This window comes from Furipterus horrens, unplaced genomic scaffold (genome assembly GCF_987537825.1).
Source record: "Furipterus horrens unplaced genomic scaffold, mFurHor1.1.pri manual_scaffold_9, whole genome shotgun sequence".
Classification (NCBI taxonomy): domain Eukaryota; kingdom Metazoa; phylum Chordata; class Mammalia; order Chiroptera; family Furipteridae; genus Furipterus; species Furipterus horrens.
The window spans coordinates 73,149,368-73,165,039 of record NW_028327179.1 but is presented as its reverse complement, the minus strand read 5'-3'; the positions used below and the strand labels follow the sequence as shown (position 1 = coordinate 73,165,039).

At 42.2% G+C, this 15,672-nt stretch overlaps 1 pseudogene; it reads left to right on the top strand.

Annotated features, from left to right (window-relative positions):
- Positions 1-11,523: 11,523 nt before the first annotated feature.
- Positions 11,524-12,023, top strand: LOC150001923 (transmembrane protein 229A pseudogene; annotated as a pseudogene).
- The last annotated feature ends 3,649 nt before the right edge of the window (positions 12,024-15,672 follow it).

Here is a 15,672-nt window from a genome sequence, read left to right as displayed (position 1 = left end):
GAGAGTGTATCCTATACTTGTCACCCACATTCGCTCTCACTCAGGCTTTCTAGGCTCTATGACAGAAGGCAACAAATGTGCTGACGCTTTAGTCAGTGTATTAACTACCTTTCAAAAGGTAGTTGCCTCTCATCAATTTTACCACCAAAATTCTCAAGCACTTCACAAAGAATTTGGCATTCCTAACTCTCAAGGTAAGCAAATTATTCAGGAATGCGCAGATTGCCAGGCACTGGGTGCAGTGCCTCCCAGTAGTGGGACCAACCCTCGAGAATTGGCCCCCAGATTAATTTGGCAAACAGATATCACTCATTATCCACCTTTTGGAAAGTTTAAATATCTCCATATATCTATAGATACTTGTTCTGGAGCATTACATGCCTCTGCTCTTACAGGAGAATCTGCTAAGCATATTAAAGCACATTGGCTCGAGGCATTTAGTTTCTTGGGATGGCCACAGCAAATAAAAACTGACAGTGGCCCAGGCTATATAGCCTGCTCCACCCAAGAATTTTTACAGAGATGGGACATTAAACATAGAATAGGAATTCCATATAATCTAACAGGCCAAGCCATAGTTGAACAGGCCCATCATACCTTTAAAAATCTTCTCAAAAAACAAAAATGGGGGAGTATGGAGTCATCCCCAAAGAATCTAACTAATCTAGCAATCTATACTTATAAATTTTTAAATTGTGATGATTCCCTTACTACTCCTATTGAAAAACACTTCTATTATCGTTGACCAGAAGACAGAGAACCTCGCCCCTAGTCTTGTATCAGGACCCTCAAGGAGCACAGAACTGGGAAGGCCTGGCTGATTTGCTAACCTGGGGGAGGGGATAGGTCTGTGTTTCTACCTCTACAGGACCTATGTGGCTACCAGCAAAAAGAATGAAACCATACTATGGAGGGCGACCAGCACCAGGAGAATGATCATGCAGAACGAATCAGGCGACTCTAGAATATGACCAACCAGCTGTCTCAGCTGGCGATAAACAAGCGCCAGAACCAGAACCAGGCTTGGAACCAGGCCAGGAATCCACAGCAGAACCAAGCTTGTCACCTGCATCAGAGGAGATGGGCAGGAGAAGCTGGGGGGAATGCAAACCCCCCTGAATCTAGAAGTGTAACTTGGGTAGATTTAAGAAACCTTACTAATAGAGCTGAGGAAGTAATGGAAACTGTTGGGGCACCGGACACCTCTGAAAACCATTTCCTAGCTTTTTTAACTATAATGTCCTCTAATTCTATGATAAATCTAACAATTATAACTATATTGATTTGTCTCAGAGATCTAGGCCTCTCTGCTGAGACAGAACATGTATATTGGAGCCATGTAGTTAATCCACCAGTTTTTAAGCTCCTTATTTGGTGGAACTCTGAGCCTTCCCTAAGAATGACACCAAGTGTACAGGAGGCAACTGGATCCCACCTGATGGGCCTTTAGGAGTAAACAAACATTGGTTTCCCATTCCTACCAACACTATGTATACACCAGAGCATTTGCCTGCTTGCTTCTCCACACTATCTGACACCTTGTGTTTACCTTTAACGAGTAAGTTTTATGCCCATGCTGTTTATAAGGGGAAGCAACATACTAATATGTCCATGATAGAAACAGTTGGAATCTGAAAAGAATATCAAATATCAGCCAGTGCTCCCCCAGAGTTGCCTCTTTGTGAGCCAATTAACCAACCAGTGAAGACTATTACCTGGTCATTCTGCAGAGGCACAGAAGCCTCTGCACTCCCTTACAAGCTGAAAATTGGGGAGCCTATTGGGAAATTAAAGACAATACCAGCAATGGTCTAGTTAAGGCACTTCCCCATATTACCTATGCCAAGCTAACATGGACAGGGCTAGGTACTGGGGCACCCATTATTCATGTTACAGCTCAAAATCATAGTAGCCCATGGCCTGTGAACATCTGGAAAATGGGATTGCCGTTTACAGAAAGAATTATAGGACTTTTCTCGTATAATCAGGATTTGGAGACAGGAAAAGATTACTTTTACATCAAAACCTTAAATAAGGCGTGGGTCACTGTGTGCACCTCTCACCCTTACTTGTTTCTTGCTATTTCTGGGGTGCCATGGCTTAATTATAATCATTCTTTTAATGTATATCATCTTCATGTTACTACTGGCTCTATTTACACTAGCTGCATTACTTTGACCAATTGTCACTCAGCTTAATTTAACAACCATCTTTATGATGCAGAAGCAATAAAAAATTTGGTTGCCAGTTGATATCACCAGGAAATGGAGAGAACCTAGAGGTCTCACCGCACTTAATCAAGCTCTTGCTGAGATTAGAGTCTGACACTTTACTGCCGCGACTGCTCTCAGAGAGTCTGTCCAGACTGCCCATACAGTGGAAGTCTTGCTCACCAGCACCACTCACGAGATGATCCAGCAGACTCGCATTGATCAAGAAATCCTGGCCCAACTCTCAGCCATGGAATCAGCTGTACAGTGGCTGGGGGAACGTTAGGATGCCCTGGTTACTTGTGACCCGGGGTTTTCAAAACTCTGTGTTACTCCCCTGAGGTGGAATTCCAGTCAGCATTCCTGGGCAGATATCTAGCATCATCTTTGAGGGGCCTTTTCTACCAACCTTAAAGGCCAAATTGATCAATTGCAGTTTGAACTCCATCAGCAGTTTATGGACATTAAGCAGCTTGCTGAACAAAAAGTGTTTCAAACCCTAAATGATAACCTTCAATGGCTTAACCCTAAAAATTGGTTTCAAGGTCTAAATTTACATATTTGGATAATGGGAGCAACTGAATGTTTATTAATCATTACTATACTCTGTCCTTTGATGTATCTGCAAGTTATTTACCCGTGATCATATTAGAGAGAAACAAGTAGCAAGTTTCATAGGCCTATCTACTATAGGCATCACAAAAAACAAACAAGAGGGAAATGTGGGAAACCACTCCTCGTGGATTAGGGAATTGTAGCCCCAGCCTGAGCATGACTGCCACCGGCATTCTGGCTGTGCTTGTCTTTAAGTCTCAACATAAGGCTGTGTGTGGAACATAACTGAATACCACTCAGAGGATTGCCATGGGAATTGGATTAAAGAATGTTTATTATGCTTATTATGCTTAGAACATGCTCTGTTTTCTTTATCATTAATGTAATATAAACAATCTCTAGCAAGCAGTGTATGAAACTTTGCACCTGGTCAAGATGCTTTATAGACCCTGACACAGACCAGTCACTGTGATCCCTTTATTGGTACATGTAATCTGTTACTGTCAAATGCCTGAAAGCTATTGATGATTTATGAATTTTGACCTTGTATCTTTTGTATGTATCCTCCTCAATAAAAGGCATGAAGGATGAAGGTTTAACTGCTGTCCTCCACTAGAGAGAGCAGTCACCTTCCTTCCCCCAGACATAATGAAATGTCCTGGGTAAAAGTTTGTTCCACCATGGTCATGAAGCCTCTGCTGGACAGAGCAACTTCCAACTGAACCTAGGGTGTGTGAAGCACCTCTGCCATAATTATATAATCACTGTATTTCAGATGTGATTACTATATGAAACAACCCTATATGGCAAGTGTAGAAAAGCACATTTCCAAGAAAGACACAGTCAGTAGAACTACAATTCAATTGTATTTTCCTCACATTAACATACAACTCTTCAACCCAAAAGACAAACTATGCACATTTAATTGAGTATTTAAATAGCAAACTATACCTTCATCACTGGCTGGTTGTGGCTGTTAATAATGAAAATAAATGTGTTTGTATTTGTACAAAGAAGTGTTCTTATTATATAACACCAAAAATGAAAGACTAAAGCATGATTTAAACATTTAGTTTCAGGAACTAAAGTTTAAGCAGAAGAATAATTTCATGAAGTCATAAATCATCTACTGTTACAGCTATTATCTGAACATCAAATTATGTGATAGAGTAGTAATATGTTCACTTATGTATTACAATTTTATTAAATAATTAAAATAATGTGCCTACCACTTGAAGTGCAATCTTTATGATTGTTTTCTGCTACAGATTTTCATTTGGCCTTGGATGGCACCCTTATTAACTAAGTGGTTTATATTCATTTTGTAGTTCTTTTCAGTGGCAGCCGTCTAAGACTACCTATCACATGGAATGAGAAATCTATCCTCTAGCCTGAAAGAAGGCTCAGGGAAGCCAGGGGAGAAAATACACTACAGCCAAGAATGGTTCCACATTATTTTTTCTGTGCTTAAAAATCTGAAACCCACTTTTTGTCTAGCAAAACAAACAAAACCTTCCATTCTGTTTAGTCAATACTTTTAAAATTATTTGTAAACCTTTAAAGAAAAGAACTTTAAGTATATTTCAGTATTTTGAATATGAAGTTGATGTTATGAACTCTCTGATTGGCAATTTCTTGATTCATTGTCTCTGGTGTTATTAAGTAGGTAATTTTATATGTTCAGTTCACCCAGGGTTACTAGATAAAGCAGACGACAGCCTCCTTAGAAAATTGCCTGTATTTATTTAATGATTTGGCTGATACTCATGCTGGTGTAGTGAAAAAACACTAAGGAAGCAAATGTTTCCAAAATTCTAGTGAAGAGCAAACTCGCTTTGCTATAAGCCAAAGTTCACCTCATCCAATTGCCAATCAAAAGAAAAAAAGAGGTAGGAAGGGAGGAAAGAAGGAAGCAATAATTGTTTTTGGACTAAGGCTTTCAAAGCCAGACCCTTTTTATTGAGATTCTGTGCAGACCTTAGAATCCACTACTAAAAACTGACCATAGATGCTTCCGGGGTCTTTGCTAACCCTTGAGTAGGAATAACATCTGATAAAGCCTTATGAATCACCTACGAGCCCAACTCCTTCATTTAACATGTGAGGAATAGGAAGCTCAGACATCCTAGCTACTTTGCTGATCCTTTTTTGGTCTCTGCTAGTATATTGAAACAATAAGGATTTCACATCAAATACAGTGTTCCCTCACTTATTGCGGGTATTACATTCTAGACCCCCGCCTCCGTGGTAGGTGAAAATCCGCGAAGTAGGAACATTACATTTATTTTAGCATTTATATATATTTTTTAAGGCTTTATAAACCCTTCCCACACACTTATAAACCATTCCCAGACCATTATTGACCTTTCCCACTCCCTTATTAACCTTTCTCACACTTTTATTTTCCTACTAAAACATTTTTCTTTTTTTGTATGTTTTATTGATTATGCTGTTACAGTTGTCCCAATTTCTTTTCCCTTTGCTCCCCTCCATCCAGCAACCCCTCTCCCTCCAGCAGTTCCCCACCCTTAGTCTATGTCCATGGGTTGTACATAAAGCTCTTCTCAACATCCCCCTGTCTATTCCCCACCCTCCTACCTTGCTTCTTTTTTTAAAAAAAGTATATTTTATTGATTATGTTGTTACAGTAGTTCCAATATTGTTCCCCATTGCTCCCCTCTGCCCAGTACCCCTCTTCCCTTTAGCAATCCCACTACCCTTAGTTCATGCCCATGAGTCATGCATATAAGTTCTTCAGCTTCACCCTTTCCTATATTATTCTTAACTTCCCCCCATCTATTTTGTATCAACCGATTATGGTTCTTAATCCCTGCACCATATCCCCATTTCTCCCCCTCCCCACTCCCAGCTGATAACCCTCCAAATGATCCCCATACCTGTGATTCTGTTCCTATTCTGGTTTGCTTAGATTTTGTTTTTATTTTTTAGATTCAGTTGTTGATAGTTGTGAGTTCATTGTCATTTTAGTGTTCATAGTTTTGATCTTTTTTTTTAAGTAAGTCCCTTTGACATTTCATATAATAATGGCTTGGTGATGATGAACTCCTTTAGCTTTACATGTCTGGGAAGGACTTCGTCTACCCTTCCATTCCAAATGATAGCTTTTCTGGATAGAGTAATCCTGGTTGCAGGTTGCCTTTCATCACATTGAATACTACTAGCCAGTCCCTTCCTGCCTGCAAAGTGTCCTCTGAGAAATCAACTGATAGTTCTACAGGCACCTCCCTGTAGGCAACTTTCCACCTCTCTGTTGCTGCCCCCAGGACTCTCTCTTTATCTTTCACCTTTGGCATCTCAATCATAATGCATCCTGGTGTGGTTCCCTCTGGGTCCAGCTGGCCTGGGACCCTCCGTGCTTCCTGGACCTGGATGTCCATCTCCTTCGCAAACTTTGGGAAGTTTTCCTCATTTTTTTCAATTCTTGCTTCCTCGTTCTGCACTGGTTGACTGTTTTTTTCTTCCTTATGTTCCAAATAATTGATTTGAACCCCAGTTTTCTTGCCTTTACCATTAGTTTTGTGTGGATTTTCCTTCGTTTCACTTAGCATAGTCTTCACTTCTTTTCTTATGCATTTGCCATACTCAAGCATATCTGTCAAGCCTGTGAGCATCTTTATCACCAGTGTTTTGAATTCTGCATCTGTTAGGTTGTCTATCTCCTCATCTGTTAGGTTGGCTACCTCCTCGTCGCTTAGTTCTCCCACTAGAACCTTGATCTGTTCCCCTTTTTGGGCCATACTTCTCTGTCTCCTCATTCTGACAGGCTCCTGTGTTTGTTTGCCTTCACATTCCAGGTAGAGCTGTCACTCCTGTTACATTGTAAGGGGCAGAACCTTAGGGATTCATCAGTACAGGGAGACCTGTTTCACCACGTTGTGGTGCTGTATGTGGGGATGAGTCTGAGAGGAAACAATACATCCCGCTCAGCACTCGCCCCTTTTCCAGGCACCTCTTCCACTTCCACACTGAACTGGCACCCCTCTAGCTGCTGCCCTGGTCGTTGTTCCCAGAGTTGGTGGGTCTTCAGATGTTCTAGGACTGTGGGGGCCCTTTAAACAAGCAGACTCTGCTGAGAGATGGGCAGTTTTTGCCTTCATCCCAATCCCCACTGGTTTGCACAGTCAGAAGCAATAAGGCTTGATTTTCCTCGGTGCTGGGTCCATGAGCTGCGATTTCCGGTGAAGAGCTGGGAACACTCCCCAGGTGTCCATCCTGATTTTCTTAAATGTGTGACTGTGCTTTCTGCTGGCCTGTCACTGCTGCTGCTGCTACTGCTGCTGCCTCCACCACACCACGTCCTCTCTGCCTGGGCTCTGCCCCTCCTACATGTCTGGATGAGTATTTCTTCTTTATATCTTTGTTTGCTGGACTTCCATGCCATTTGATTTTCTGGAACTTCTAGTTGTTTCTAGTTTTGAGGTAGTTGTATTCCTTCTTAGTTGTGGAGGGAGATGCAATGTGTCTGTCTATGCCTCCATCTTGGCCCGAAGTCCACCTTTTCCACATTTTTATAAACACTACTTATGTTCTTAAACATATTCTAGACTGTTAAACCTATGTAACTTTATCAACATACGTATAGAGTACCACAAAATCCAGGGATATAGCGAAAAATCTGCAATAAATAATTAACTATAATATCTAAAAAAATCCCGCGATACAGTGAGGCTGCCATAAGTGAACTATGACATAGAAAGGGACTACTGTACTGTCCCTTACCAATTTGGAATGTTATTTACTCTTAGTCTGAAATTTAATTCTTTAATTATCTGTTCCTGTATCCTGGTAAAGCACTAAATTCATTCAGGTAGATTCACATCTTATAAGTCAGACTAATTACACTTACAGTTTATAGGCCTCAGTCTCATAGGTAGTTAAAACATGGATTTGCATTGTCCTCATTCAAAGATAATTTGAAGAAATAATCTCACTCAATAAGTTCAAGTCAGCATTCACCAGAGTTCTAAATGGCTTTACACATATCACTGTCTAGTGTTTCAAAGAAACAATTTGTATTCTGGCCAAGAAAAGTTCAAATCATTGGAGACCCAATGTTGTGAATGATCCAGCCAAGGGCAAACCACACAGCATAATAAACTTTATCGTTACCCTTCTATTTCTCTTCCCACCCAGTTGCTCTTAATTGGACATATAAACATGGAAGACAGCAGGACAACAGAATGTGAACTTGGGTGGAGTTGAACACAAGTAGAGCAATGGTTCTATAAAGGGAGGCATGGGCTAGAGTTAAAGGGCTGTAAATCTATGGACTTGGCATATTCAAGAGCAAAGACACAAGTAAATATAAGTAGATCTGTTATTCCTTGACCGTCTGGTAAATTTTCCTTTTGGAAGCACTTCTCTCTACAAAATTTGGAATTTGAGGTTGATTCTGGCCCAGGACAATAAGCATAGTAAGGGGAAGGGAGAGAGACAAAGAACGAGGGAAACATTGTTGTGTGAGAGATTGGTTGCCTCTCACCCCCCCCCCCCCCAACTGGGGACATGGCCTGCAACCCAGGCATGTGTTCTGTCTTGGAATCAAACCAGCGATCCTTTGGTTCACAGGCTGGTACTCAATACACTGAGCCACACCAGCCAGAGAAGAATAGATGTCCTATCCATTATTGGATAGATGTCCTCCTTCTTAGTTAGATGATTATTGTATGTAAGAGATCTGCATGTGTGTGGGTCTATGTGTGTTTGCAATTTGATTCAAAATAAGAGAAGTTTTTATATTTCCTGCTAATATGATTGCTGTCTTTTATAGCTTTTCTATCATTACATTCATGCCTCACCCTACTGGACTCCCATTAAGTTTTCTTCTTTATGCTATATTCTCCATGCACTTTATTTTTGTTCTTCTGGTGCTGTAATGGAAGATCCTACGTTCCATGTATCTCAAAGACTACAACCTTGAGCCCTCATCAGAATGGCTCTGTTGGTTGGGCATCATCCTGCAAAGCAAAAGGTTGCCTGTCAGTTCCAAGGCAGGGCACATGCCTGGGTTGCAAGTTTGGTCCCCAGTCAGGACGCATGCAAGAGGCAAATCAACTGATGTTTCTCTCTCACATCAATGTTTCTCTCTCTTTCTCCCCCCTTCCTCTCTCTCTAAAAATAAATAAATAAATCTTTAAAAATATATGAATAAATAAAAGACTAGGACCTTGAACCTATGGACACTAGGCCAAAGGTGATCACAGTCCTCCAAATGATCCTTCTTCTAATTATCAAATCTCTCCCTGGTCACACTGGCTACCAGTTCCTAGAGTTCATGTGGTGCCAAACTGGCTAGCCCAGTAAGGTCAGTGTTGACTCCACACAAACTGTTACATTTCTACAGATGTGGTTACTCAGACAGCTTTGTTATTCCTGAGGTAAAAGAAGCCTCCCAGGGAGGAACTAGACTAGACAATAGATTCAGACCTTTCTAAGTTTTAGTTGCATTTTTAAAGAAAGTTATAAATAGAAGATTTGGGCCCTGAAGATTAATTTACTTGAAAACAATTCAAGTTTAATCTTACAAGTTAATGGATGCACATTGCAATGGCTATATTTATGCTATTATCATAAAGTGCTTTCCCTTGTCTGAATAGAAATTATGGAGGAGTGCATTTGTTTTTAATACCTGATAAATTGGACCTAAGACTGAGTTTATTTAATAAAATAATTGCTCAAAGAAATGTTTTATTTGGTGTGTACTACTAGCTGATCATAGTTAATAATAATCATAAGTAGGTTTTACAGAGGTATGATAGATTATGATACCAACTAGATTATGTACTTCAGAGAGTGAAAATTACAACCCATATTTTATCAATGTGTACAGCATCTTGTATATAGTAGGTGCTCAAGAAAACGTTTGCATTATTATTGCTCTTCACTGCACTTGCTCAGGCACTCCAGCATCTAACCTGTCTCTGTTGTGCAGCAGGTTTGGTGAGTCTACTACCTCATGCTTCTGTCCCTGGAATCAAAGCGCCCACCCACTGACTTGTGACCACTGCCAAAAGAAGTCTGCAATTAAGCCACACACTAACAATGCTATGAAAAAACAAACAAACAAACAAAAAAACCAATATTTTCAACTTATACAAGGATTGATATCCCCGTAAGAACTTTTCCTTCTCACCATACTTTTTCTTTCTTATCTAATTACAGCAACCACAGATTTAACATAAGGAGTTGAAATAACTAAGGGGAGGAGGTTACTGTAGAAATAGAGAAACTGTCTCAGAAAATTTATTCTCCAGAAGAAAATTACTTTCTTAGCCATCTCTCAAAGGAACATATGATCTTATCTAGAAACAAATTAGAACCGTTATCTAGTTTCTGTGTAGACGTGACTTTTATTGGGGGTCAGGGATAGGAATAATCAGTGTAATTGAACTCCTTTCCAATTCTAAGCCTGAATTTAATATTGGAGAAAAAAGTGGAGCCCAACACATCAAAATTCTGGATTCTCCCCCCTCCACCTCAAAACACACACACACACACACAAATCCTCTCCCTCTATTTCACTCATTTCTGAGAAGACCTAGTGCTTCTGCAAGAAGGAGAAGCAGCACTGGGGGAGGAGGGGTGCCAGGGTAAGCAAAGGTTCTATTCTTGCTAGGAGGTAACACTGCAGCCAGAACAATGAGCCAACGAGCTTCAAATCTCTGCATTGATTCTGAGAAACTTTTATCTCTGTCTTGGCCGGAAGTAAACTACGTGAGAAAAGCAGACTAGCCAGGTAGATTGAAAAAGTGGATCATGCCGCATGGCAGCATCTCAGATGCAGGGGGGACGCTGGGGTAAGCAGGCTTGGAGTCTCCTGTAATGCTTTGAATAAAGACATTCGATACACACCGCTAGTTCTGTCACTGGCCCGGCCCCCGGCCTGTGGCAGTTGGTCACTTGTCTCCACCAACCAGGCCCTTGGCTCTGGTTTTGGTGACACAGGGAACATCCCATAAGCTTGCAGTCACATCTGTGGGGTGTTTCCCCACTCCGTGCCTCCGCTGCAGCGAACGCCTCCTGCAAGGCCGGAACCCTGGTGCAGATTGGAGGAAGGAGGCAGAGAACTAGGGCCGGGCTCTCTACAGCGGACCACGAGGGACTTAGATCGGAAGGCTGGGGCCGGGAGGAACCGCTGAGAAGGCGGGAGAGGTGGAGACAGGCATGGGGAGGGCCAGGAGAAGGGGCGTAGCTTCTCGCCTGAGGCTTCCAGAGCCTGCGGCAGAGGCGGCAGGGCTGAGTAGCGGAGCGTTGGGGTTTGCACCAGCCTCCGCATTTCTCCTCGCAACACCGCTGCTGCCCTCCAACTGTGCCTCGCCACCTGTTAGGCAGCGCAGAGTGAGCGCGGGCGCCAGCCGGCGGCACCTCGCCGCGGACTGGAGGGGAGGGCGCGGCAGGGCCGCGGCCCGGGACTCCACGAGCCAGGCGGCCCGCGCCTTTCTGGAGCACATCAGCTCCGGCCACCCCCCGGCCGCGGCCAATGCGGAACTCTCCGCACGGCCCCCCTGGGCCCGGCAGCAGCTGGGAGGCAGCACGGGGCTCAGCTCCTCGGCTGCGCAGCTCTGCGGTCCCGGAGGCGGAAGCGTGGGATCGGGCGCCGCTGTGAGTGTCAGAGCCCTCGGCGGGCAGCGACGCCGATGGCGAGGGTCTTACACGGATGAACGGTGTGCTGCGGCGGCAGGCGGCCTCCAGCGGGCGGCAAGGCGAGCCTGCAGCCCACCGCCCCCAACTGCTGTCCATGGCTGAAGCTGCGGCGGAGGGCGCGGAGATGCCTGCCTGGGTGCGACTGTACTTCTACGGGAAGCACGGAATCACCCTGGAGGCGCTCCTGTCCTCCGCGCGACTCTTCGCTGGGAGCCCCGCACTACAAATACTGGGCCTCTCCTCCCCCTACCGCTGCCTCCTGCACTTGCTCACCCACTTTACTCTGGAGAAGGTGTACCTGCAGCGGCGGCCCCTCGCCCCTCCTGGCTCCCAAGCCCCACGCACCGAAGGAGCCCCAGCAAGGGGCTGTTGGACAGGCCCCACTTTATATTTTAAAGGATGCACGGCTTTTTGGATGAGATTTTCTTCACCCGCTTCTTTAAGGTGCTGGAGCAGAGGGAGGAGGCCACCAGTGGCCACACGTGGCTCTCATTCTTTATGTATGGCAGCTGCAATTTCGTAGTGGAAAAGCTCTACTTCCACCTTCACTGCAGTGAGGCTGGAGCACCTGGAAGACGGTGGCCATCTACGTGACCTTCATATAATGTAGGAGATGTCCTGGGGCCTGGGACTCCGCACAGGGCAGCCCTTGTTCCTGGGACTATTCTCACTACCCGCTCAATCTCATGGGCCTCATCAACCTGATATATTTACCTGGTTGGATATTCCTTAGTGTGTACCAGGACCTACTCTTTAATGTGTTGGGGCGGGTGCGGTACATACCAATTCGCTAAAAGAAAAAAAAGTCTCCGGTTTTCCACCAACCAGTGCAATTCATTTTTAAAAGTTTAAAACAGTGATTTTTTTGGGTTTTGTTTTAGCATTTTAAGTTTTATACGTTTCACTAAACTCTTCTGATATACATATTTCTTTAGGTGTTTTAGTTTTTCTGACTGTTTGGAACCTATGCATGGATATAACACTTAGAAGTAATACTTGAAACCCAACTCAAAGTGCTAACTGGTCAATACTTAAAAACCCTGACAAGCCCAAACAGCAGCAAAACCATTATATCTTAACACCAGAAAGCTGTAGGAGTCACTCATTTGGGCATGGGGGTGGCGTCAGGCGGTGGGGTGGGGTGGGGGGGGAGTAATAGGTGCCATTTTATTTTACCCAGTGAGGAAAATTTTCAAATTAGAGACCATTAACTTGTACAAGATTTAGCGAAATTTTCTAGTTTAATAGTGTGTTTACTTGCTTTTTAATCCAATTTCACTTTAATTATTTGACATATTTATCAATAAATGCTGAAAGTTAAAGCCTTGTACTCCTGAAACTACAGCTAATAACTCTTAAAGTGCCTCCTGTCTAGCACACAAAGCAAAAAGAAACTGAGAAATGTGAATTGATTTTTAAATAAATCTTTTCTAGCAATTCCAACAGGTGGCACTGTGTGAAGTATTTGATCTCCATCCTGGAAATGATCACTTTCCAAGGTGGGTTAGCCTTAAACGCCAAGTGTTAACGTCAATCAGATCCCATGTTATCTATGGCTATAATGTTTGATACTGTATAATAATTACAGTGTTTTCCTTACATGTCCAAGGGCCAAGCCAAATTATACCATCCTCACGTGTGTTTTAATCCTAGTGACCCTTTCTACATGGAGCTGCAAGAGTTAAAACGGGTCCTTGGAATCAAGTAAACTTGAATGTTCACCCTAATTGTATTAGTCATAATTATTTTCTGTGAGTACAGGTATGTATTTTATGTGTATTTCTGCCATGGCTCACTTACAAACATTTTTCTTTTTCCTTTTGGGCCCACACAGAGTTCTTGGGCCAAGCCTGATGTGTAATTCAAATTATAAATCAATGACAGCTTTTTGGTGACTCATTATTAATGCCTGGAAGCTCTGAAGTTAAATGAGACAATGTGAACCATTTTAAGAAAGTATGTCTAATCACTTAATTTACTTTAAGGTTGTTTTGCTGTTTTTATGATATTTATAAGGACAAATAGAATTGAGTCTTGCTCAACCGAGGATGACTAATAACTTTTCAGTTTTCATTCTAAAAATTAGGAAAATTTACAGTGTGTACAAATGAATTATTAGCTTACCTATGCTATAAATGGAAACATGTTTTCTCAGAAAATATGTTTGCTATGGCTATAACAAAAAGTATGTCTTTAAACAATATAATCAATAAAATACAAAAAAAAGTATGTCTTTAGATTTAAGTCACATGTAGTTGTGTGAATACGATATTATTTTAATCCACTATCTCAGGATATGAGCTAAGTTATAATGACATATAATGCTGTATAATCAAGCCCACCTGTGAAACCAGCTGTTAATAGTAAGCTAAAATGTTTCCAGAGAGTAAAAGTGTCACTTTCTGGTACTTGGTCATGGGTAAAAGATTCCTATAAACCGTGGGGAGACGAAAGTATAAGTACAGAGACTAATGTTAGGCAGATGCCGAACAAAATATTTGAAATGCAGATGTGACACATGGGCATGGCTCTGAGTTAAGCACAGCACCACTCCACACTACACATTCCTATCAGTCTGCTCCTTGTTTACTTGCCTCTGGTTCTATTTTGCTTGTTTGTTTATGTTGTTCATTAGTGTCCTGTGTTAAGTGATAGAATATGGTATTTGTCTTTCGCTGCCTGGTTTATTTCGCTAAGCATAATACTCTCCAGTTCCATCCATGTTGTTGCAAATGGTAGGAGTTCCTTCTTTCTACATAGTATTCTATTGTGTAAATGTACCACAGTTTTTTAATTCACTCATTTACAGATGGGTACCTAGCCTGTTTCTAGCACTTGGCTATTGTAAACAGCGCTGCTATGAACATAGGAGTGCATAAGTTCTTTTGAATTAGGGTTTTAGGATTTGGGGGGTATAATCCTAGCAGTGGAATCACTGGTTCAAAAGGCAGTTCCATTTTTAGTTTTCTGAGGTAATTCCATACTGTTTTCCATAGTGGCTGCACCAGTCTGCATTCCCACCAACAGTGCAGTAGGGTTCCCGTTTCTCCACATCCTCGCCAGCACTTGTTGTTTGTTGATTTGTTGATGATGGCCATTCTGACTGGTGTAAAATGATATCTCATTGTGTTTTTTATTTGCATCTCTCTGATGGCTAGTGATGTCGAGCATTTTTCCATGTGTCTATGGACCTTCTGTATGTCCTCTTTGGAGAAGTGTTTGTTCAGTTCCTTTGCCCATTTTTTAATTGGGTTGTCTTGTAGGAGCACCAAATATTCCCTGTAAAAAGTTTCAAAGGTCTGCTAAATATGTAAATATTAGGGGTTTCAGATGTCCTGTGTAAAAAGTAGCAAGAACTTGCCATAAAGCCTTGAAAAGAGAAATGTAGGAAGGAGTGTAGCAATTGGTGATTTACAAGCTAAAAGGACCTCAGCCTCTATCACCTTCCATTTACTTGTGTCTGGTTTATAACATTTGTGAAGGTTGTGCTTTGCAGAATGTCTAGCCCTCTGAAAATAAATTGCTTCCCAGGGAGTTCGTCCCTGGCTGAAGAGTTATGCTGCCACTGGAGATAACCTTATAGCCTTGCGAATTTCTGTTCCTGTTACTGCCAAGACATTCCTGCAGTCCTGCCCAGCCCCCTCTTCCTAAGGCTGTTTCCCGCCAAAGAAGGAACAAAGAGACTGCACCAGGATAAAAACCCAGTGTTTAGACTCCATTGTAGGTTGGAGCATGTTAGAGACCAGGTCAGAGTCTGCCCAACTCCTGACCATTATTAAAAATCCTTTGTTTACTTTATACACCACTTCAGAGTGTTCAATCTCACCTATGTAGCCGTAACAGTCTGTTTTCTTGATGTTGAGTCGTATAAGCTCTTTATATATTTTGGAGATCAGTCCCCTGTCTGAGATATCATTGGCAAATATGTTTTTCCATATGGTTGGTTTCCTTTTCAGCTTGCTGATGTTTTCTTTTGCTGAGCAGAAACTTTAGTTTGATGTAGTCCCATTTGTTTATCCTTTCTTTTATTTCCCTTGTCTTAGGAGATATATCAGAGAAAATATTGCTGCATGGAATATCTGAAATTTTCCTGCCTATGTTTTCCTGTAGGACTTTCATGGTGTCATGATTTACATTTAAGTCTTTGATCCATCTTGAGTTTATTCTGGTGTATGTTGTAAGTTGGTGGTCTAGTTTCATTTTTTGCATGTCCCTGTCCAGTTCTCCCAGCACCATTTGTTGA